Source organism: Coturnix japonica, chromosome 12 (assembly GCF_001577835.2).
Source record: "Coturnix japonica isolate 7356 chromosome 12, Coturnix japonica 2.1, whole genome shotgun sequence".
Taxonomy (NCBI): domain Eukaryota; kingdom Metazoa; phylum Chordata; class Aves; order Galliformes; family Phasianidae; genus Coturnix; species Coturnix japonica.
In genome coordinates, this window is record NC_029527.1 from 13,601,487 (window position 1) to 13,627,198 (window position 25,712).

Genomic DNA, 25,712 nt, shown 5'->3' on the forward strand with positions numbered 1-25,712 from the left:
GCAAATAAATGTCTAAAATGTAAGTTTTGTCTTCACTTCCACTGGTGGACAGCTGGTGCTGTCCTCACAAGCCCACATCCAGGTTTACAAAGATTTCCACCCACACAGAATTTTACCTTCAAACAGACCTTTTTTTTTTTTTTTGCTAACTACGCTCATTGCCATTGCACATACTAATATTAATCAGTGATTGTGAAAAATCCATATCTGTCAGGTTGCGACAACTGAACAGATCAATACAACAAAGGTACGATGACAGAAGGACCAACACAATAGAAAGGCGCTATAAAGGAAGGGAAGAAGATTGCTTACCTGCATCAGAAGATTTCAGGTTTGCAGAAGAAAGCTTCACCAAGAGATCTCCAGAAAGAAAGCCTACCCTGGTACCAGTCAGCCCTTAAATGAGGTCTAAGAGGGGTGGAGCCAGGCTCTGATCACACAGCTGAATTGCCTTCACCTGTGCTCTCAGGGCAGACCAGGTCCTTCCCCCAGATGCTCAATCAGTGGTTCAGGCTGTGACTCAACAGTTACCATACAGAGCTTGTTTTCCAGAATAACAGCAAGAAAAAAGGCAGAAAACAAGGGGGAGCTCCGCGTCCCTGGAGAAGCAGGGACTGTGCTGCTGCTGCACAAATCACTTCCAGGAAGCTGAGGTGGGAGCCAGAAAAGTATCTTAGAAAGAAAGAAAAACGGGAAAGTAACAAACAAGCAATGCAATGGGACAAACTATATCATGGGAAGCCAATCCAATTGGAGTACCATAAATGAGAAAAGGATAAGAAAAAAATTACGAGTAATTGGACAAAGATTAGTGTAAGAGAGGTAGCTTCCTACCAGGAAACAGGGGTTGAATGGTGTGTGTAGAGCTCAGTCCAGGACCTTGGAGGAGGCAGGAAGAAATTACAAGGCCTGGTGATGCAGTTTAGCCTGCAGACTAAGAAAACAAGTTAGTGAGAGGCTTCTGGGAATGAGCACCCACCAGGGCAGCCCTGAGGAGAAGCATCCAGGGAAGATCTGCAGGAGAGAATGAATTTGGTTGTGAAGGTCTGCTTTCCTCTTTAGAAGCTCCAAACCTGGCTGCTAGGACTTCCATACACAAGGATGCATTCTGTCCCTGTCTCCAGGCTTGATTCAGTCCTCACCAGCCCTCCCGCAGTCCATCTCCATGCGCCCACCGCTCAGGGAGCAGGGCCTGAGGCAGGAACGCAGATGGGAGCAGCCACAGCTCATCACCTGCCTAACGAATGCCAGCCGCCGGTGATTTGTAGGCATCCAGAAGATTATTATTTTTGAGAGAATGAAAAGAGGAGCACCAGCTTAAGGTGCTGTTGATGAATGAAGATGAAAAGAAGGTTTTAGGGTGAGAAGTGTTTGTCTAGTGTGACCTAAACCGTTCAAACCTCATTTGATAGATGATGGACATTTATTCCCTGCTATGTGTCATTTCAAAGTCTGAGGTTTATATTAAACGAGGAGTCCTGTCCTTCTTAGTTGCTCTGTCTTCCCCGCAGTTTAGCACACAGCACAATACCTGGAAATACAATCATATTTAGCTTTTATAATAAAGTCATATGGTCACTAGTACTACATATTGGAAGACACATTTTATTGTTTTTCATTATGTAATTGTGTGCTTCATTGCTTTTCATCAGTTTTTCCTTGTTGTGGGAGGTGGCACAGCATAGGAAAGCCATTTCCCTGGGGCTGCTGCTCTGAGGGCAGCTCACTGCGCTCCTACAGCACAAAGCAGCCCTGCTCTGCTCAGCCTTCTCCCTGCAGAGGAGTCCCAGGCATACCTTCCCAGGTCCTGATAAGCCAACAGCTCCCGGTCTGAGGCCAGGTACACCTTCCTCTTCCACCCCACAAAGCTTGTCACTGCTCAGAGAATCAATCTCCAGTTTAGAGTTAAAATCAGGATGCCAAGCTGCTTTCAGCATCAGAGAATGGATTTTGGAAGCCCTGCATTTAAAGCTGGCTGCTATCCTTCCTGCCAGCCCCACATCAGACAGCTGGAGGGCTCAGCACGAACGGGGGACTCCCAGTTAAAGACATAAGCAGAGAGATGATGTCCCCCAACCAATTCTGCTCCTTTATCACTCAGTGGGTTTCATCACAGCAGGATGACAGCCCAGGAGTTAACACTCATGACTTCCCCCAAAGCACAAGGAAGGGAATCCAAGAGAAAACCATACTGCTGATGGGGTATCTCCATGCTGCTGGAGCTAACAGAGAGGCTCCTGCAACTGAAATGGAAATGAGACCTTTCCCAGCCCTGAGCCCTCCTGAGTAATTCCTCCACAGGCACTAAAGCACCAGGAACAGGGCCAGGATTTGTCTGGAACCACTGCAATCGCCACAGGAGTTGCAGAGCTGCACCAGCACAGCAAAGGCTGAGAATCAGTAAGTAAATCTGGAGGACTAAATTACTTTCCCTCCTTATATCCCAAGAAATTTTGCTCTGGATTTCAGTTTGCAACCTTGCAGGACATTCATGTTTAGAAATAAATAGTCTGTAATATGTACCAGGTTTTTTACAAACAGCCAATGTCATAGTTTTCAATATGAGTGTTCCTTGCTACTAAGAGACATGATCATACAGTTACAGAAGTTTACATTCCCATATGTTAAAAGCAAACACATTATGACAATAAATTATTCCACTAAACTATACTTGATGTGATATGTTCCTGTTTAGAACTCGCACAAAGCACCGCAGCATTTAACCACCAGTAGACCCACTCATTTACCACATCTACACCTTCAAATGTGCCCTTAAATTTGTTTTCCCAGCACTTGCTTGCTGAGATTCTTCTTAATGTTGCTTTCTCTTGAGCTAATTTTACTCAGATTCTCAATCAGAAAAGAACACCATAGATTCACTGAAACTGCATTTCCTTGTCAGGACAGCGAAATACATCTCATCCCGGTCCTTGCCACAAGTCAGTTCAATCCACTCCTTTCCCCAGTTGAGGATACCACAGCTCCTCCATCTGCTGTCCAGAGGGAAACACCGTGGCTATGGGATGCTGTGACCTCCTGCACCCCAAATACACAGACCTCTGCACCACCAGCAACAGGCAAATCCCCACTGCAATGCATCTGAGTCCTTGAAGGCCTCACAAGTGTGCATCCAAGCTCAGAGCAGGAAGCCTCAGGTTACATTCCATCACTCTGCTCCATCTCAATACACTTTTAAAGCTTTAAAAAAAAATCAAATTTCTATTGAATTTCTCTCTACACAGCTGCATCTGTAATGAACCCCCATAAAAGTTAAAACTTACATTCAGTAATCATATGCAATTGAAACATCATAAAATGAGAAGTCAAGGAACTGTATGTGGGCTGCAATGACTTGTCTTATTGTATTCATTCCCTTAATAAATATATCTTAAAAATAACCTCACAGTCACACATTTGCAATATAATATAAAAATAACACTGGATTCAAATTATTAAACAGGTAATTTAATAGAACGAGAATTGAAATGTAGGACAGTGTGCAACTTTATGCCATAGGAACAGGATGATTTTAGCCAACACAACTATTTTTCTTTTTTGCGTTATCTTTGCATTTATAATACTACACCATCCCCATAACCTTGACACCATAGTCACCTTAGTAACAAACAAGGTGTAATATTCACATATAACTGAAATCCCAATAGGATATCTGAGTAAAACAAGAATCAGAGGTCTCTACTCTGTTGCCTTAGCCATGTACATGTAGGCTGGCAGGATTTAAAAACAGATATATTTGCACAGGATTAAATCCACTAATATGAACTATTTAATTTGGAGTACTGTAATGAAAGAGAAAGGTCGGAGCCACCATCAGGGCCCAGAAGACCTCCATCTCCACCTGCAGGTACAAGACACATTTTAACACAGCTTTTATCTCTGGAATAAGCAGTTTCTGCTTGGCCCTGTGCTAGCTTCAACCTAAAGCATGAGAATTTATATTCTTCTAGGTTGCAAAAATAAATAAAACGAATCTGCTGCCATTTAAGGTATGTGCAGCCCAGCCTTGCTTCCTCTTCTAATAACTCTATGCTCAGAGCCCCATGCCTGCAGCACAGCAACACATCACCTCCTTGCTGAGATGGTGGCTGCCAGTGGCTGTCCCCATTTACCCCCCCCTTTACCAAGTCCCCAGAAAGTGACCCACACCACAAGTGAGAGGTGATAAGGGCCTGGAGAGCAGCATGGGGCACAGCCACGGGCAGAGCAACCAAGGACACTGCAGACCCACACAACTCCAAACTTCCCAGGACACACAGGAGAGAATTCCAGGCACACCATGGCCACACAATGGGAACAAGGGCTGAGCAGAACACAGAGACTTACAAGTTTCTGCAACAACGTGCAAGTCTCCAACATGTGGTCCATAACGTAGCTGTTGCCATGGTAAATATTCATGTTTAGTGAAAAGTGTTAAATCTTGTATCATAAGTTAAATCAGCTGCCAAGACACATTTTCACAAGTAGGGGAATTTTTGTCTTTTCAGAATGGAATGTTTTTCAGTTGACATTGATTTTTCCCTAAAATAAGTCCCCCAGAAAGGAAGCCAATCACACGTGAGGCAGTCCAAGATCTGAATTACTCTACTCCTGCTCTGAATCATCAACAAGTGTTGTGTGCTAGTGCGTGTGTGTGTACAAATGCACAGCAGCTTCACAAACCCCACCCTTATACAAATGAGAAGCTCCACCACTCATTAGGAATATTCAGCTAACAATGCCAATGTTAACCAATGTTTCGTATCTTAGTCGATTACACTTTAGCAACTAACTCTTCTAAGCAGAAGCATCTCAAAGGAAATATTTAAGCTTAACCTTCTCTCGTCTTTTCACAAGTACAGGGCTCAGCCCTGCGCCCAAATACAGTTGCTTATGTAGGTCAAGGACAGAAAGAGGCAGAGGTATCCACTCCCTCTTATGCTTCTTGTTCAGTACTGCAAAAGAGAACAAATGGTTTTAATATAATTTCATAAAGAGACAAGTTAGAATTAATGCAGAATTGCCTAAAAGTCCTTGTTGCTATTATTCTTTGAAAAACTGTTACAACAAAATCTGTTATCGGTTTATCATCTGCAAAATCACATGCGTGTCCTTCTACCCCTGAACTACTCAAAATTGGCTCATTCTAGCAGCTAATGGTTAATTTTCCCATATTTAAAGCAAAATGCATTTCCAATGGAAGGTTCTTTAGAATAAGAGGGAAAAAAAAGCCGGTCAGTAATTAGCTCTCCTTCATTCTGAGCAGTGTAAATATCTCCTCTGACATCAGAGCAACAAAGCACATTTGGTCCTCAAGTCTGAATAGCAAAGACAAAGCAGTCACCTGCTCTGACACCCTGCAGCTGAGATGAAGGCACCTCCAGCAGCATCTCCTGCTTCCTCTGCAGCCTAACAGCATGTAGAGTTCCCACTGCACACGTGAGGAGGTCCCACGCCCTGGGCAGCCCTGCTACGGTCCGTCATTCCTCACCCTCATCAGGTTTTCCTCTCCTCTCCCTCACTTATTGTCTATAACCACAAGGTAGGCTTCACCCCGCTTATACCTTCTGCCAATCCTTTGCCCAGCACACGTGGATTCCCTTATTCTTTCCCCACCTCTAAGAAGCAACAGCTACAGCCAGACACATCCTCATTTCTACATTAGGAAATGCCTCTGATTCCTCCTCCTTTCCCTACTGTTGCTCCACAATGGTTTTGCTGTGCCCCGTGGCAGATTATCTCCCCACACTTCTCAATGCAGCTTCACCTCTCCTTCCTTCTCCACAAAAGGCCTTGCGGACATTTCCTAGTAAGCAAGCTCCCGCTCACAGCTCCTATCTCCTCCTCAGCTGAGACCAACCCTACCAAAAGACTGAAGCATATTTAGCACTCCCAGCTCTCTGCCTGTCTCTTTCTCTTATTTTTTATGGTTCAATGTTCTCATTCTGCCTTCCCTCTTCCTTTCTCTACCCCAGTGCTACAAAAAGACATCTTCTGTGACACCTTAAAAAAAGACCGCTGTATTAACATGACTTACGCTGCACGGTATTTTCAGACCAGCCATTTGCTAATGTCACAAACACAATTAGGAAGTCAGGGAAAGAGCTTACAGGAGCAGATGAAAGCTGCAGAGATAAAATGGAAAGCTTTTACCTGCCAAGCTCTCAGGTTAGGGTTCTAGGTTGCCCTCGGATCTAATAAAGCCATAAAAGAGCCATATTAAGGAGATGCAGTCCCATTGCTGTAAATATCAGGCATGGCTTTTTTCATCTGTACGCAAACAGAGATCTCTGCTTCCACGCTTGGCAGGCTGCTAGCCATAGGTGGTTTGAAATCTCAATATATTGAAAAAAAGCTCAGAGCATTACTGACAATTAAAAACAGCTTTTTACACATGCACAATAAAGCTTCTCTTGCTTTAAAAAAAAAATAATATGCATATCCATATTACCATCATAATAAGTGCCACGGAGTGACATGATATGATTGAGTATAATGGCTCCTTTGGAGCCATTATGGTCGATCAGTAAATAATACACTTTTGAAATTGTCTAACTACATATTTACACTTGTCAACTCTCATACACTTCAGTGACAGAATTTAAAAGAAACACTGTAAAAAATCTCCAAGAACATTAAACCACAAAAACATTACACTGAAGCAGACTTCAGGTTTGAATTAAGCCCATAAAAACCCGGAAACCCATGTGAAGGCCGAGCCTCGGAGCACCGAGGGCAGGGTGTAGGTGAGGGCTCTGCCCCGAGCCCTCCTGCAGGCACGTGCTGCTCTGCTGGACGCCATTCTCTGCTGCTTAAAATATATACATAGATGTATTTTACATCTAAAAACCTGCACCTCTCTCTTGTTTGTTTAGACAACATGCTCAGTTAAATCGAGCAGCATTCGTTTTTCCCTCTTTTGGAAAAGCCTCTGCTAAGGCACTGGAGTACTGCCTAGCTGAAACACATGGAGAAAAACTTCAAGATTTGACCCCAAAAAGGCACTGTCAAAACAATCTTTAAACAAACCTGACAGCGGAACATTAGTGTCCCAAAGATTCACTCCATGTGGAAAAAAAAAAGAAAAGAAAAAAAAAAAAAAGGAAAAAAAAAAAGACTGGAAAGACGCTTCTTTTTTCTAAGAGTAAAAATAATGGGCTTGGCATTGGCTTTTTTATTCATAATTTTGCCTCTCTTTCTCAGCTGCAGTTACTTTTACTCAAAGCAGTGGTGGCAGCAACTTGATTGGTTCCAGTACAGCTCTGCTGAGAACAATAAGCACAAAGGCACTGATGCTGTCCTCCCTTCTGCAGTGGTGCCATCCTACACCCCGCGGCCAGCAGGATGCAGCCTGGTCCTGCGGTACCTCCTGCCAACAAAGGTCCCAAAGTGCTTCAGATACTCCACACTGCAATCCTGAATTGGGCTATTAAAAGCAATGATGGATATTTTTTCTAGAGCAAAGGTCTTGCTGGCTCAGCAGGGCAGGCTCCCAAGGCCATCCACATACCCCTGGCAGAAGGGAGCTGCCACTGCGTTTCATCCCCAAGCATAGGCTGCCCAGAGAAGCTGTGCATGTCCCATCCCTGGAGTGCCCAAGGCCAGGCTGGATGGTGGGTGGTCACCAGCCCATGGCAGTGTTTGGAACTAAATGCTCTTCATGGTCCCTTCCAACCCAAGCCATTCTACAATTCTATGATTCCAGCTCTCCCCTCTGCTAGCTGACGATGAAGCAGTCTCCCTGTTTGCTCAGAATCTGGGCTCTTACAGCCACTATATACAAACACCATTCTCATGACAAACAACTCTGTACTCAGTTTCCTTATGTATCTGAAAGAAAGAATGATCTCTTCAGGCTCTGCTAGGAAGGTGTATTAATGAAGACGAAGAGTATTTCAGTATTTCCCCAGGAGCAGTATTACAGTGACAGGAGGATGGCTTTGTCCTATGACGCACCCCATGCTCCCATGCCACTGCTGCAGCAGTTCTTTGGGACCCCTCTGCAGAACTCCCCTTGCAGCCCCCTGCACGCACGACTTCCTTAAAGAGGGGGTCAGGATCTGCCATCAGCTCAGGGAGCTTCCCCCACTCTCTCATTCCACCAGCCCTCCCTGGAGATGTTTGCTTTTGTCTACATATTATAAACCATGGAAGGAGTAAGACTTAATAAGCCCTGCTGCCTCCTCACTGTGTGCGGCGTCTGCCTGCTCTCACCTTACCCCGCAGCTCGTGCAAATGTCACAGTGAGAACAGTTCCTACATCTCCTCGGGTCCCCACAGTGATATAAGCAAAGGTAAACAAACTACCGAAGCCTGGGTATTTTCACTTCAGATGGGATGTAAATCAGAGGATGAGAGCATGGAATAAACCGGCAAAAAGAGGGCAGCTTATAAAAGTATCCTCCCCCAGTTCAGTGTTCCCTCAAGTGTAACATAGCTGACACAACTTCACACTAAGGGGAAAAAAAAAAAGACTAAGAGATGTAAATATTTCTTCCAATGTCAAATACATTCTTTCTTCAAGATGTTTGGCCAACTCTCACAGAGAAAAGAATTTCCCTAGCAAAGGCAGAAAGCTCACCAGGAGATCAGCCACCATCAGAGGTGCCAGGAATGTGGAGAAGCTCCATGAGACCCCAGTGAAGAGACGAGAAACTCCCATGGGTGCTCATGATGGGACACCCCACTGCACTGATACGTGGGGTACAGAGGTGCCCAGCTCCTGAAGGACCTCACTTCTCAGAAAGCAACCAGAGCAGGAGTCTCATCCCAGGGCTCAAACCAGAAAATGACTGTTCCTGTGCAGAGCTGAAAGCCCCTGAGAAGGCAGGTTTTTAAAAGCAGCAGCTCCAGCTCCCACCTGATTGCTTGGCCAGTGGGAGCCCCAGGCCCACAGCCTCCTCACACCATTACCTCCTGGTAAGAAGCTACATGCACCCACTCTCCCTTGCTTGCTTTCTTAAAGCTCTCTGGCTGCCAGTGCGGAAATGAGCCTGCCTTGCTCCACCTTTCTCTCTATTGCCTTGCTGTCTGCGAGGACTGGTGAGAAAATGTTTCAGCTGCTCTTACACTTCCACAGCTCCCATTTCCTGAGGCCATTACAGGAACAAAATGCTGTCTCCCATCTCCTGCTGATTATAGCTTTATCAGATAATAGGAAGAAGCAGAACTGATCCTGTAAAGCTGTTACCAATACCCAATGGTACCTGAATGGCAGTGACAGAGATGGTGCTTGTTGCATTCACCCACTGACAGGCAAAGCTGGAACAGCAGCAAGGCACCACAGCCCATCTACTGAAGAGCCTATCATTACTTTAACCTGCCATGAGCAGTTTTCGGCTTTTCTGATTTTCAATGTGCGTGTTTGGCTGGCTTTTATTTCACATTCAAGCCTGCTGAAATGCCAAGGAGAAGGAGCCTCCTGGTCCCTGGGAGCGTGTTTTCTCAGTGCTGGCTTGACACACAAAATCTGTTTCCTCAATTATGCCTTCCCTCTTACCTCTTTTAGACGGGATGGTGTGAAAACACAATAGAAGCTCTCGAAAATAAATGCAAGGAAGCTGAGAAAGCTGTTCTTCAGATGATACATAGAGTCCTTGGCTCACACGGTTTGAATGCCACAGAGCTCTCATCTGCCCACCAGCTCCATGCCCGCAGGAACCTGACCTGCTCAAAACAAATACACGCCCCTCCAGGGAATTCCAGCTACGAGATCTACTTTGCAGGATAGCACCCTGCATCCAAGGTGCTGCTGTACAAACACACGCAGACTCCCAATTCCATCACACCACGCAACACATCTGCTGTGCAGGGCTCAAAACATGTCTTCAAGCAATAGCAGTAGTAACTATGAGATTTCATCTCCTTCTCAAGCCCTACCAAGCTGGAGTGAAGCTTTGTAGATAAACGGTCTGCTCAGGACCTAAAGCTCCCCGCCTTCACACAGCAAAAATCTCTGCCTGTTAAGTGATTTGCCAGGATAATGGATATTATTTGTATGGGAAAGCAGATCACTTGAAAAACTGTCCTAAGTAAATCAGCATAGCAAAGTTACAGCTCGTTCTGCTACCACAACAGAAACTCTGTATTCAGTTTCACAAACATCAAGCAATGAAAAATACTGCTAATACAGCTGGTCTACAGAAAAGTCCTCATTTGAGGTGTGAGACTATTTCTGTACTTCAAAGGCGTGAAATTCCCCTTTCTCCTGGTGATAAGAAATGCCCCTTGATGCCCTGTCTCCTCCAGGACACAGCCCAAGTGGAAATAATTTTCAAAACTAATATGTATACAGGGTAACATGGTTAACATCATCCAATGAATTTAGATCCACCTACACAGCATAAATATATCTAGATAAACTGTCACCTTCAGCAGAATTCATTAAAATAATGTTGTATCTTCCTTGTTAAATGTAATTTTTTTAATTGAAATTTAATCTTACTGTATTATTTGGTAGATTTTTAATTGACATTTGTAGTAATTAATTGGTAAGCATTACAGCTTTGTCTGAAGAATTTAAAACTAAATTTGACATAGAGATTGGCCAGCCACTGCTGTGAGGTGCCTGCTGGGAGCATTTCATCATCCCCCCAGCCCCTCCTGCTGATCAGAGGTGGGAGATGATGGTCTCTTTCTTACAGTCATGAATTACATTACTAATGTATTCCATTACCACCACGCAAATGTCATGTTAATTTCTGATCATCATCAAGTCAGACAATGGTTTTCACGCTGGCACCCAGCCAATTAGCTATGTGGAAAAATATTCAGCCAATTATATAACTTGAATTAGGTTAAGGACTCAAGAGAAAGCAAAATAAACGCTTTGAAAATACTTCTGAGATAAAATGTAAGTTGACACTGTCTTCATGTGCTATAGCCGATGTTATACAATCTGATAGGCAGCTGCCAACATTCATAACTGTTTATTAAATCTAGCCTCTCTTTATGGTGGCAGCTAAGATCTGTATTTTTACCAATATTAGGTTCATTGTGTTATGAAAAAAAAAAAACAAAATACTTAGGAGCATTCACACCAGCTTATAAAACATATTATGTAGTTTATTAAATTGTTAAAATTGCTTCTCCCCTCCTCCTCTGCCCAGCACAAAGTTCCAAACAGGAAAGTTTCAGAACAGCAAAGTCCTTCTGGAGCCACGGCTGTCTCAGCAGAGGCACTTGGAGGGCAGAAGCGCGGAGGCACCGCTGTTCCCCAGCTGACCCCTCTGCTTCCTGCCCACCACCCTATTCAGCAGGGCAGGGCTCAGCAGTCAGGCTGGGAGAGCTCCCAGCACACAGACCCTTCAGGTTTGTGGCGCACACAGTGCTGCACGATGGGGTTTTTAGTACCACCCCATCACCTTGATTTGTTCCGTTCTTAAGTCAATTTATTGTACAAGCATGGTTATCTCCAATTTAGAAACGTACACAGCACCAATTCCTTGACTTTAAAAATTCATAACGATGAGCCATTTGTTAAAACCTTTTACCGTATCTTTCTGTTTCATTTTCCTAGGTGTTGCAACGAGGCAATTGACTGTTCTGGCTGCTTACCCTAGATGACCTTTGTCTGCCATAAAATGGTATACAACTAGATGCTCCGCTTCAAATAAAGCTCTCGTCTCTTCGAAAGGCTCCGAGTATTCAGCCAACACAATCAGCAGAAACCACATTTGGTTACTCAATAAGCTGGAAACTTCTAAAACGAGCAAGGCCATGAATGAATTCTTGACATCAGGGACACTCGAGTGGGGAACAAGAGAGAATACCAAGAAGTGGCTCTTGCTGCAGCTGGAGAAAGGATCACTCCTTTAAACTGAACTCTCAAGGAAATGAGAACAAAAACTGAATTAGCTCAACACATACCCTCTACAGTCAGTCCATTGCTAGGCAACTTCCCATCTCCTGATAGAATTATGGCGGAGGGCTGGCTATATATCAGGGTTAAGATGAACATAAGCACCAGTGTTGGCCAACTGCTCCTTTCCAGTGGGACTGTTCAACGCTTGTTCATTTCATATTATTATTTGGCAATATTTTCTAAGCACCTAGAGAGTCTAATGCATTCAAAAGATATTTTAAAGCTATTATGTGACATGAAAATTTTAAGATAACTGGAAGTAAGTGAATTTTATGGTGAACAGCATGAATCTTTTCCTTCGTTCAAGTCAGCATCTGGAGGGAGTTAACAATCCTTCTTTTTGCTTTTATTTTTTAATACAGAAGCTATCCAGGGGGCACACAGCTCGCATGCCTTGTCTTTACACAGGATGCCAGTCAGCCACAACTCTGTATCTCCGTAAGTGAACCTGTGGGGTTAAGGGGATGCTTCAAAATACCCTGGTACTTCTGTTTGCTGCCACTGAGACTAGGCATAAAGTCCCATTACAAACAGTGCCACGGTGCTATCACAGTACTCTGTTTTTGGCCTCTAATAGTGACTCGAGCAATGAGATTTGGACTCCAGACATTATTTACCAATATTGGAAATGTATCAAGCATATGCACGGGCTGCCTTGAATAGTGGCATGTGCCTTGTATATAACCCCAAGTTTCCTATGCATGCTTCATAGTAACAAAGAAATAATTAATTAACTAACCAGCGTGATTAAAATCAATTGATTCAAATGCTACAGAGCAGTGAGAAATTCTTGCATCGCTAGGTAAGGCTGGAATTACTCCCTGCTTGGGGACCTTGGTTGTATCAGAAGGTTGGTAATTCAGACATGAAGGAATTGGTAAGAATCTTTCTCTTGCATGCACGCTTTGAGCTGCCATATGGGTTTATTCAACTGTTTACTACACCAGTCGGTAAAAACTGCACAGCTATTATAATCTTTGCTAAATGACATGGTAATTATGCTACCTCTGGAAAAAAAAGAAAAAAAAAGAAAAAAAAGAAAAAATGGAAAAAATAGAAACTTAAGAAAAAAAAATCACAATTCACTGATGTGTGAATTTCTCTGTTTCTGTAATCTCTGAAACGTAATGCACTTTCTAACACACAGAGGGATATTAACATTATAACAGAAACACCAATTTATTTGGAGAAAAAAAACAAAAAAACAAAAAACAATTTATGCTCCCATTTCCTATGGATTTAATTACCCAGATCTCCCAGTTTGTAACAAATTCTTACACAGATCTTGCAATTCTCTTGTATGATCAGATTTCCCATTCCCTGCTCTTTTTATCTTGTCCAAGTTGGCTGTTGGAGTATTTCTCCCTTTGTCCCCCCGTGAGGAAGGCAGCCAGGCTTCGCAGCACATGCCATGCTGAGCGGGGCCGGCTCTCCTGTGTACCAGTGACACCATTTTGTCACTGGGATGTAAGTGCAGCAAACAGTGGAGCTAATTATTCGTTGGCAATGGCTCCTCTGAGAGCAAAGCCTCTGACACATGATGGAGAGGAGGCCTCTCCATATTCATATTTAATCATTACATGAATTGCACACACAAGCATGTTTAGACCCTGTCTGTATGGCTCCAGCTCTGGGCAGCGGTTTTGCATCACTGAACTCAAGTTACACTACCAAACCCTCAGCTCACAACTTTACCGAGGCCTTGAAGGGATGGTGGGAAGAAAGCAAGCAAGGCAGTCTATTTTCACTATTGACAGCATTTGGTATCATGGATATTTCAATGCAATTAACGTGTTTATTCGAGAGGTACAAAATAGTGGTGACTTGTTTATGAACACAGACATTACAAAAAAAGGAACCCCAAATCCCCACCATATCAAAAAGAAAAGAAGAGTGAGGGAAAGAGACTGTAAGAAAGAGTTAGAGTTACTGCAAACATGGCTTTGGCGACTCACCAGTTTTACTTGCAGGCATCACACATATCCACTCATGACTCAGGGCAAATATGGGAAAGGATCGAAACCCTTATCATGGCAAATGTCTGGAAGCTGGAATCACTCAGAAAAAAATGTTCTCAGGAGACTGAAAGACAAAAACATGTTTTAAAACTTCACTTAGTTAGAATCGTATCAAAGCACACCGTTTCCCTTTGAAAATAAAAGGCAGTTAGAAGTGCTGGAGGTGTGGGGAGCGTTACAGGAACATTTCCACATATCAAACATTCCTCTATCACACGTCAGAATTTATTTTGCTTTAAATGAAACTGAAACTTACAGTATTAAGAACGGTTTTTAAAGATGCTCTTATTTCAGATTCTCAGTTTGCTCCTCCGACAGGCAAGTTTACGTTCATTCTAAACACCAAAACGTGTCAGCTGCCAAACCCATATTCTGCTCAAAAACGCTGCATGGTTTCACAAAACTCAGATACTTTAACCTACTTTGCATGATCAAAATACAACAGTCTGAATTTCTGAAATATTTACTCTCAGCCTGCGCTTGCTGCATCCCGATAAAACCTTAACAAAATGTAGAATCTCTTGTTAGCAATAATCTTCCCTCTGAGATAAGGGTAAACACATACAAAAGCTATTTGATGTTCAGGGTGAAAAGGCAAAATTTGCAAACATCAGTTAAGAAATACCAATTAGTATGTTTTTTTTCCCCAGCTATTAGTAACACAGATTGAATTTAAGCCTAGCTCAGAGGAAGCTGCTTGCGGTACAAATTAAATACCCATTTCACTAATAAGGGTATTTTAAAAGAGAGGTATATTTTCTCCACCGACAAAACATCCACGGTGAGTACGAGCTGATATTGAGAAACAGGAGCAGAGGGCCTGAGGTGCATGAGCACCGCACCCATGGAATCAGGTGGGATTTAAACAGCAGCTCTAGTGCCTGCTGCTCTGATGGATGCACAGGCACATGGGACAGCCTCTGTCCTATAACCTCCTGAGGAGAAAACAAGCTTTGCAACAGAAGAAGGGTCCCGAGGGACTGGGGTAGGAAAAAATATGAAGGCAGAAATCCCAAGGGCTGCCTCTGCCTTCCATTCCCTGGCACTCTCCCTCCGGACCATCCCCAGCAGAGTGGCTGCTCTCAGCCCTCCACATGTACCAGCACTTAGGCAGCACCAAGGACCCGACCTGGGGCACACAAGCATCACAGCAGCTTTCCTCAGGAACACCTGCAAGTTACTGTCTTAGCAACAACCGCACCGAATTTCAGAAGGAAAAAAGGTGGAGTTCTTGGGGTTGTTTTTTTTCTTTTTTTTTAAATATACTTCTCTCTGGCCTCAGGGCTTTTCCCATTCTTAGCTGAATGCAATACAATGGCTCAAAGATGATCACAACAGTTCAGAAACCTAAATATAGGGATTACGCGACCCTATTATAAAACTGTGCTGCACAACAAAAATAGATCCAAAAGGGCCTTTCAAACACCTGATCTGCTAAACACAGCTTCTTTCTCAGTGGCTGTGAAATACCTGCAAACCAGAGTGACCTGCATCCTGCATGAGCTTTATTTTATTCATGAGGAGCGAACATTTTAGAGGAGCAAGCAAACAGTGCCAGAACACACATCCAAGGCTGTTTGTTACTGCAGATGGGCACGGGGCAGAGCACGGCTGCACCTACACACATAGTCTGTACCTATCACATCAGCTGAGTAGCCTGCACACATCATACATCTGGAGGTGTACAAGGGAAGGAGCCCAGCAAGGCCTGTGGACATAGAAGCTGCTGGGGCTCCTCCATGAAGCACAGCCTGGAGAGCCGGGGACACGGCACACACCGCCTGTGGGGAGAGAAACGCTGGGGAGATCGGTTCTGATAAACTGAAGCCTTTAATGATCTGCCCACGCACTCGAGTTCGATCTGGCATTGACAAATTGAAGCTTTTAATGATGCGCCCACACATCTGAATTGGACACTCCTCTCCAGCAAGTTTGACAAAAATAGCCTGCTGGATTGGAAACACCAGCTCTCATCAACCTGCAGGGTGAGCAAAGCCAAACTGCTCTTAGACCAACTTCTCCCACAGAAGATTCCCTGACAATTCCTCAAATACTGATCTTCCCCTGCACTGCCTCACTCCCATATACTTTCAGCCTAAATAAGGGCTGATGAGACACAGCAGCTTCAGCATAGCTGGAGTACAAAGTCAATCAAACCTTGAAACGTGAATCTGGGTTTCATTAATTCCAGCAATCACATCGTTTTTATTATCACTGTATTAATCAGAATAGGAAACCTATTAGTCTGCCCCCCACAAAAATTAATCTTCTCAATATTGAACAGATTTGAAAGACAAGTTTTAATATTTCACTACTTAAATCTCCATGGCAAAGGTACACAGGTCTGATGGTGCTACAACTGCACCCCATCAGTGCGAGGCTGATCCTCACCCAGCAGGACCAAGCTGGTGGGGGAACACAACACAACCAAGCTGGTGGGAACATGAACACATGGCTGGGAGACTGAGGTGTGCTGATGGAACAGACTGAGATATACACACCTTGGGGCTCTGCTTCGCAGGAGACATTTCAAAGCCCCATCAAAGGTAAAACTTCAATGAACCACTCGCATTAGGATGTTTATTGACTGCAATGAAACTATAAATACTGTTTTCACTAACGATTTCTTAAAGCCATGTTGCACAAAAGAAAACAGGTTCAACTCGTACATCAACGTCTAAGAGACCGCTCCAAAATAGACAACTGTACGAAAAGTTGTGCCCATGTCTACATATACACAAAACTGTTTTTAAGTGACTGTTTTGAATTAGAATAAATCTGTGTTCCACCAATTAAGCTTTGAATGCATGGCTGATACCATTCTCTATCTGAAACAAGCGACACAATAAATGCAAAACTTCAAATATTTTAGTGAAAATACTTGGAGAGTTGAGACATTAATTTTGCCATATACAATCTGTTCCACAGGGATTTAAACAAGCATTATTGCCACCCTGGGTTCATTGGAATAGAGATAAAACCACCATCCTTTCCTATTTGCATATTAAAAAATACACGCCTTCTTGATACAGACTACAATACAGCCTGTCTAGAGGAGGCAAAGCCATGAACTCAGCGCAACCTTGCATGGAGTGCTGCATTCTAACTGGTTGCAAGTGGAGACAAAACACAAGTGCAGACAAAATGCTTGCTTGCTCGTCCTCAGAGTTCTGTGGGCACCCAGGGACAGGGGCTGGAGCAGCCACAGCTCCCCAGGGCCCCACCTCGGGATGGGGCTGTTTACCAAACACCATCACTGCAACAAAAGAAGAGCAGCAAGAGCAGCCTGCAGAGCTCTGCATCCCAGGGCGTGGGCACCAGGGGATGAGAAACAAAGAGATATTTAAAACAGCAAACAAGCAATCACAAACTGCAACTAGAACAAACAGCCCAACCAGAACAAACAATCTAACTAACTATATAGATATCTATTTATCATCCCTATTCTTATCTCAATCTCACATGTATTTGATTTTAGTTTGAGAAGCTCTGCAGTTTCCTAACATTTTTCAACATGGATGTATCTCCAACATAACTTTAAAAAAAAAAAACACAAACCACAAAACCAACAGTAATTGCCACCAGAAGCACATGCCGAAAGCATCCTTAATAGGACCACAAAGGCTGCATACAGGAGGAACTCGCTGTGAGGAAAGGTAACATTTGTTCTCCCTTTCAGCTGGGATCCACCTCAACTTTTTGATGTCGGCTGAAGCTTTTATTTGCAAATAGAGCAGAGCTGCTTGGGACGGAGGGCTCCTCCGGAGCATGCCATGTGGCCTGCACAGATGTTCCTTTTATTCCCGTGTCCCACAAGGCTCTGTGGCTCACTGGTGTTAAACAGATTACGCAAGTAGAACACTTGATTTTGCATGTCCCCTTTTTTTCCAACAGTTGTCTAATTTACTCAACTCATTCTGCTCCCCCCCCCCCCCCCCCCCCACACGCTGGAGCAAGCACACAAAAATGAGGCAGAAGCAAGAAAGTTTCTCCCTCCACAATCAGAATTTACAGAAATGCTCAGCGCCTGCAAACGAAGTAGGAACGCAAAAGAAGAAAGCTCTTATTTTGACAGTAAAATAACGAGCTTGGTTGGTGCCAGGATCTTCCAAAAAGCCTTCAGCGTACCCCAGTAACACCAGTCGCTACAAGTATCATAATCTCTCACCCTTATTTAGGTGTCCAAATGAGAATTGAACTTTTTCCAAAAAATACCTAACACCAATTATTGGTGCTAAGCATTGAAAATCCTTGAAAATCTGGCCTTCAACTCGGGCACAAAGAAGGGGCTTAATTTCCCGGCTGTCAGGCATCCCAATCAACAACTGAAGTCAATGGGATCTACACAGTACCTTATTAAAAAAAAGAGGAAAAAAAAAGCCTAAGAGGCCCATTAAGCAACAGCAGCTCCAGCAAGGCAACCTCAGTGCACAGAGACAGCAGCTACACGCGGCTTTGTGCATCAGCCACTTCGCTCTCATACTTAATTTGATTAATCATTTTGGTATTATCCCCAATTAGAAAAGTGTCTAAGTGGAAAAATAATCAAAAAAACTGCTTAAGACTGAGACAAAGGAGAAAGCAGCAGCTACTGAATGTGCAGCTACTTAGGATTTCTGGCATTTATGAAGGATACAAAATTAAAGCAAAAAAAAAAAATGCGGGCGAAATGCAAAGACATCAGTGTTTCATACAGACTGCAGATTTTGAATTTTTTTTTAATAAACTGAAACTGAATTCCAGATGTTGAAAGTTGGGAAGTCAAAAGAGCTTTAGCTGTAAAAACACAGAAAGGTGAGACCAAAAATTCTGCTGAAACCTAACGATTCAAATGCCCTGCAGTGAGGCACCAGCACCCTCTCCCAGTGCTTCCCCCCACACCCCATGGCAGAGAATGCAGCAGCACAGGGGCTGCCCCGGATCCCATCACAAGGCACAGGCTGGAGCAAGCTGCTGGGAACTGCAGAGGGAGGAATGCAAGTCCCAGCACTACTGACCACGGGGCAGCCGTGAGTGGTGCTCACCTGGAGGCTGGCACATCCCAGCAAGCATCCTCCTCCACCCTGCAGGGCTGAGCACACACCTGCAACTTCAGGCCAGCGAGGGGCTGATACCTCATTCATTTAAATCCTCAACAGTTGCAGCAAATCGCGAGTTCCCACAGACTGAATCTCACCTCATCTCCCCATTTTCCTTTTCTTTAGCACAGCAGCGCAGCCCCAAACCAGTCCAGCTCATCCCTGACGCAGCACAGCAGTATGTGAGCATCCAGGACGCACTCCAGCATCCAAACACAACGCAACCCATACTGGCACAACTGGTTCTTGCCTTAATGGATGGATTCAATCACCACCACCAACACTCTTTGGAAAGCAGAATTCAGGGCAATATTTGGAGATCACTGGTTTCTCCCATGTTTATTTACATCACATCGCTCTGCAGGCAGGCATATGAAATCACACTGTCCTGTGCTGTCCCACCAGCTGCACTGCAGGAAGACACTGGATTTGAGCCTAAAACTCAAGGACAGTGGCAAATGTTTCCAATTTGATAAGAGGAAGAATATTCATCAGCGTACTTCACTGGGGGTGCAGTCAGAACTTGCAAACTTAGTCACAGAAATATGACTGGACTTGTCTGCTACCACAAAACAAAGTACCGTCTAGTGGTTAAAATCAGAGGACATGATTCAGGAATGCAACCCTTTTCAAAGAACTGAAGCACATGATTAACTGCTGCTGAAGTCAATGGGCTGATTCACAGACCAACTTTTGGAGCAATGGATAATTCTCCCCACATTGCCATATGGCTCTCGGTCAAACTTCCTAGAAGCATTTGCTAATGCTGGGTTCCACCACAGCCTTTGGGAGGCCTGCTTTTCTTTCTGTTTTTGTTGTTGTTGCTTTTCCCTGTCTTTTTCAAAACAGACTTCTGGGATGATTTTCACCCACTCTGAAGATTCTCCAGGCTGAGAGAATACCCAGCTGTGATTACTCCAGGGCAGCACAAACTCATGCAATAATTAATATTCTCAAAAGAAAGGTTATCTAGGCATGCAAATTTATCATCATCCAAACGTGTGGGGTTGTTTTTTTTTGCAGTGCCACGCTCAGTGAGTACTGCACAGAAACGAACTCCATCCATCCCACAGCTGCGGGATCTGCAAACAACCCCTGTGACTCCGCTGAACTCCCAGACACGTGGCCTTTGTAACATGGAGATTTCGCTCATCCCATCATCTCACCTCCACTGCTATGGTAAAATCATTTGTGGCAGGCTGTCTGCCCCTGCCCCTTCCAGCAGGGCCACCAGCACCGAGCCGTATCCCCACACTTCTCCTTATCTCCCAGGAACGCCGCCTGGCAGCCCCGCTGCTCACACAGGCAGGGCTCGGTCCTGCCAAGGCAAATAGGAGCCAAACCAAACCTTTCAGCAAGGCAAACGTCTGCCATCAGCACGCACACTGACATATGTGGCAAGGCAGTTACAACTTTTATTTGTGTTTATGCAATGGGGAATAGAAAGGGGAGAGCGCTGGCAGAGCCACCTGACCAAGAACTGCGCTCATTTTGCAACTCCTAAGTTGCAAAGGGGCAGAAGTTATTTTCTTGATGTTTTGTTACAGAAAAACAGAAGTAAGATGAATTCCTCTTTGCCCAAAGAATTCTTCTTTGCTTTCTGAAAGCTTAACAGTACAGATAACGCGCAACATCATTTTTACACAGTTTGAAAACACCCCGCTACTTCCAACAATGAAATCAACGTAATCCCAGCCAAAATCAGCCCTCCCAGCCATCTTGTCTGTAAGGAAATGGGGAAAGAAGAGGCGACACTTTTCCTGGCTACTAAAGAGCTTCCCTTATTCAATATCTAAATTAAATCAAATTGAGTATACTAAATAAGCCCATAAGACACAGCACATGATGCAAGAGTCTTAAAATTCTTATCTACTGAGCACTCCAGCTTAAAGGCTGATGTTTTATGTTCCCCTGCAGCACACGGGGATCCTGCTGGCTTGGCCAGACTACGAAAATAAGCTTCAAATGACCAAATGCAACTGCAACTTAAAAAGTAGGAACCAAACCAGACACAACAAACCACAAGCAGCCAGCCGACCTGCCGTAACTCCTGGGCGCTCCACGCACTGCCGACGAGGCGTCCTCCACCACAAGCCCACGCACCGCAAATCCCCAAAGGTTTTCCCCTGCCACACAACTGGTTCTGCTCACACAAAGGCAGTTGGGAGTGCACCGATGGAGACGTGGATCTATGGCACTGTGTGAATTTATGGCATTCCAGAGGGATGGATTCCTCACATTCATCATAACATTCAGAGCCAAAATCCACAGCACTGACTGGATGCTTCACCTGCAGGTCCTGGTCATGGGACCACATGCCCATGTTGCTCACAGGGCCTGCCCATACAGCATTACCAGCTGGAGGAGGACTTGGGGTTATGGTCTGTTGTTGTGTTAGATGCTGGCAGCTCTCTGGATAGTCAGCCAATCCCACCAGGTATGACCTAGGGCAAGAAATCTGTCCACATGCTCACATGGGTTTCTCCATGACCTGGAGAAACACGGGGCAAAGCACAGGGACAGGCAGAGCCCTTGTAATACCAGCTGACTGCACACCCTGTGCAAATAAAAACCCGAGCTCAAGACAAAAGCCAGCATCTCCCTTCCAACTTTGGTATGTTTCTCTCCTGGACTGCAATTACTTGTGAAACATCATTTTACATGTGCTATTAAAGGGACACTCACCGCAAAGAAGAGTTAAGCAACTCAAATGTTAAAATGCAAGTAAAACCATTGTCTGCAACAGCGATAGAAATTAATACTGGTAGTTAATTAGAATGGCAGTATTCTCAGGCTTTTATTGGAAGATAAAGTTCATGCTACTAAATACCATTTACTTCAGTATTCAGCTCTTCCAGATCCATCACTTTAGCTTCTGTTGCACAGCTTACCTGCCCTGCAGTTAGCATACCTGCCCACACACTGCACCTTTTTTTCTTGAAAGAAAACCTAAGTATCACCCCATCAACCAGATATATTTGGAGGTCAATTTTCACCTCTCCTCTTTGTTGTTTTTCTTTTTTTACTCATTACTTTTCAATGTGTGTTACAAAACAGTTTCTAAAATGGAATGTATTTCTTTGGATGCAGCAATGCAAAAACTGTATTTCCTCTGGACCAGACTTCACAGACAAAGAAAAAAAGGGAGAGAGGGAAACAGTCACTTGGAGCTAAAGAGCAACGACAGGGCTGGAGCCATGATGGCAGCACTGGGACATCCTCAAAACCACCGTGCTTTCAATTAGCTCAGAGCAAAGCACTGCCGCAAGTGCAACCAATCCACAGGTCATTGCAGCCCTGCAGACATGCTACTATTTGCAAATGAAAAACAAGGCAAATTTTCAGCCATGTGGGTTTTTCTCTTTCCCCTGCAGTCGACAGGAACTGGGTGTGTTGCTCTCCAGGAGCACTTGGAAAAGCCAAGTTAATATCGCTGCGGGTAAGGGGGGAAGCCTGGCCTTGGCCAACATCCTTTGGCACGAAGGGATTTCCTGACATCAGCAGAGAAAGAGTTAGACCACATTCTGAGAAGCTCCTTGGAGAGGTAGCAACAAGTGACATTAAAGCAATAGTGACTTCTTCACAGCAATAACGGATAAAGAGGACAGGAAGAAGAAGGAAGGTAAATAAAAAGACATCATCCCACAGTAGCAACTACAAACAAAAATTTCAAAGCTCTAACCAATATTTATGTTTTTCAACTACAACAGTTCCATCAGATCCATCATTACTACAAGCCCACCCAGAGCAGCAAGAAGCCATTTTTACCACTTTAATCTTACACAATACTGATATGTGAACATAAAGGATCAAGACAAAATGCAAGATATGTGGGCCGGCAATCTGAATGCCAAGTTTTACCCATGTGAATTCAGTTATAAATGCTTGGAAAATGTGATTCCTTAACTTAGAAATAGCAGCTGTAGCATTCGAAGGTACTCCAGTAATTACTGGAATGCTTGCTGAAAAGCTAGACAGAAGCTAACATCTTACTTATATTAAATACACATTCCCTGCAAATTGAAAGAGCCACAGGAAAAAAAAAAGAAAAAAAAAGAAAAAAAAGGAAAAAGAAAGAAATAATACAGAAAATAATCAGGCGAGCAGATGTTCCTCCCCAGAAGTAAGACTAAAAAAGACAAGATGGGACCAGATGCCCATTGCTGGTACTCCATGCAAGTCACAACAATGTGCACACCAAAGGTGCTCCATGCTGCCTGCCTCCCCCAAGCCAGCGATGCTCAGTGCTTCTCAACAGCCGAAGGGAGCTGGATGTTCACCTCTACATCCGTAAGTGGTAATTTCATCCCAGATACTGGCAATAACACGCTGCTTTAAAATCACAGAAATGCTGCCTAGTCATCTGAGACAACAGTAAAACAAGCAGCAACGCCAAGAGTAGTTGTCTACTACTGCCTGAGGGACTCACGGCTTTAGCAACCAGGCTGGCATAAGGATTATATTATTGAGGAGCGCCCTATACTGCTTTATTAAGTGCCAGTGAAATGTCTACTGCATGCTGTGCCTGAGAAATGCTGTAAGAAAAGCCAACCACAACCATGCAAACTCCAAATGAAGCCACCTGACCAGCCAAGATGTATTATTAGCGGCTGTCCCCTGCCAATAGAACTGCTTTGGAAATAATGGCATTAGCAAACAGAGACAGGTATGAGAATCTCATTGTGCTGAACATAAAACCTCAGGATATGCTGGTAGGAGAAGGAAGTCCACACCCAGGCTCTGGAAGGAGGCACACGAAGAGAAGTTATCTGCAAAATGTGCATCACACTCTCCTGGCTCTCTTCACACCTCCCCCTTCACATCCCCACTCCCATGCACCTTCGCGTCTATTCCCACACTTCTCTCGCTACCCACATCCTGAACATATTTATGTTGTAAATATCCATTTGGAGGCATTTTGTATGCTTGTGGCACAGAGAAGGATGCTGCTCTGCATGTTCTAAGACAGACGCCTCACCATGACCGCTTTCCCCTTTTCCAAACTGCACAGGAGGGGAAAAAATTACTTGGCCCTCGATCTTATCTTCTATCCACTCAGGAACCAGATTATTGCCTAATAAAACTTCACTGCAAAGCTATTAAAAATTAAAAGGATATTTCCCTTTCTGCATAATGATTTGTCAAAAGCCAGACCTAAATCGGGATTTACGAGGTTTGTGGTACCTTTATTTTTTATTATTTTATTTTTCAAATCAGAAAGTATTTTTCAGATTTTTTTGGCAGTCTTTCTCACTCCTGATAGACCCAAAATTTCTCCCTATACCTTGCTTCTTCACCCAGATGAAATAATAGGTGAACATCAGCTGAGCCAGCAGAAATGCTCCCACCGTCCTTCAAGGCAACACTTACAAGAGTCCAAGTGGTTGGTATGATTCAGAACTAGCGGTAGAAAAAGGACAAACCAGATTACAGCAACACAGAGGACTCTATCCAAAACCTGCATCCAAAGAGACTCCTGCTAACATATGGTGGAAATGTGACTTTCTGCAAATATCCTCTGCAGAAGCCAATTCCTCTCCTCCACCCAAGCCACATCCAATAGCTCTAGTAGAACGAGCTGTTACTTACACGTATTAGTCAGGAGAGGCATCAGCCACGATACAAATTTTAATCCATCTAGCTAATGAGGAATCTGCCATCTAGATAGCGTGGTCAGGCCCTCCAAAGAAATTAAAATCCACCTATTCAGACTCCTCTCTAACTGATGCACTGCCTACCACAGATCATGGTGACTGCCATCCTGAGGCATCATGTCCTGCTCTATTCCTGAGGGGGGACACCGACTGCTCTGCTCCACCACTACAAAGAGGAGCACCCGAAAGCAGAATCATGCTGGAAAACAGAAAGAACATGTTAGCAACTTCAATCCAAATATAAAATGCATTTAAAGGTCACAATTTGCATAACTACTTCTCATGTTTTTTGTTGTATGTTTTTTGAGTTTTGTTTTTTTTTTTTCTTTTAATTGCTCTATCCTGGACGGTGCTGAGCAATTCTGAGAACTGCTGAGCACCTCTACTTCTTGTTTGAAGTTTTATCTACTCTCAGGATTGTTTGGTAGTTGGCAGGAACAGCCCTGCAAGGCGCTGTAGGACTACGCGAGAAGGTACATAGCATTTCCAAAGAAAATTCTAAAACAGAAAAATAATTAGTCATACAGCACCGAGAGTACATGGTACTATCGTCACATGCTGACACTATGGGGCTAACATGGAGTTTCACTTTCTGATGATGAGCCCTCGGTAGTGCATTTCAGAACAGCAGCAAGAAGTAACCACTTGTAACAGGAAGATTGCAGAAGGCCATGGGTGCAAATTGCCCCGATGACAGATTTCATATAAAAACTGACTCAACTTTCACCCAGCAAGGCTAGTACATCGATCCCCTAAAATGTCATCACCAAACCCACATCCAGTCCAATGAAAAGTGTCATATTTTCCCCCACCAATTTCTTACTGGATGACCAGTAGGTACAAGGAGTGTCCTCTTCAGCAAGGATTTTGAAACATTACACTCTTGCTTCCTGCACAAAATTAATTATAACAGCCAATCTGCGGTGCTGCTTCATCTGCTGGGGATAAAATGAAATGCCTGAATTGATATCAAGGCTAAAGAAGGACCGAGGAACACATCCGATGATGCTAAAGCAGCGGTGTTCTGCCTTCACCTGCCATACGAAATGGAACTCCAGAGACAGATGAAAACTGAATACAAGTCTGCAGTCCCCCCAGCTTG

At 44.0% G+C, this 25,712-nt stretch overlaps 1 protein-coding gene across 1 annotated transcript in view; it reads right to left on the reverse strand.

Annotated features, from left to right (window-relative positions):
- The window catches only part of FOXP1 (forkhead box P1), a 332,004-nt gene that overhangs the window by 280,650 nt on the left and 25,642 nt on the right, over positions 1–25,712 (reverse strand). Inside the window, 1 exon segment of the mRNA XM_032447314.1 lies at positions 13,816–13,942. The gene's annotated coding sequence lies outside the window, so the exon portion shown is untranslated.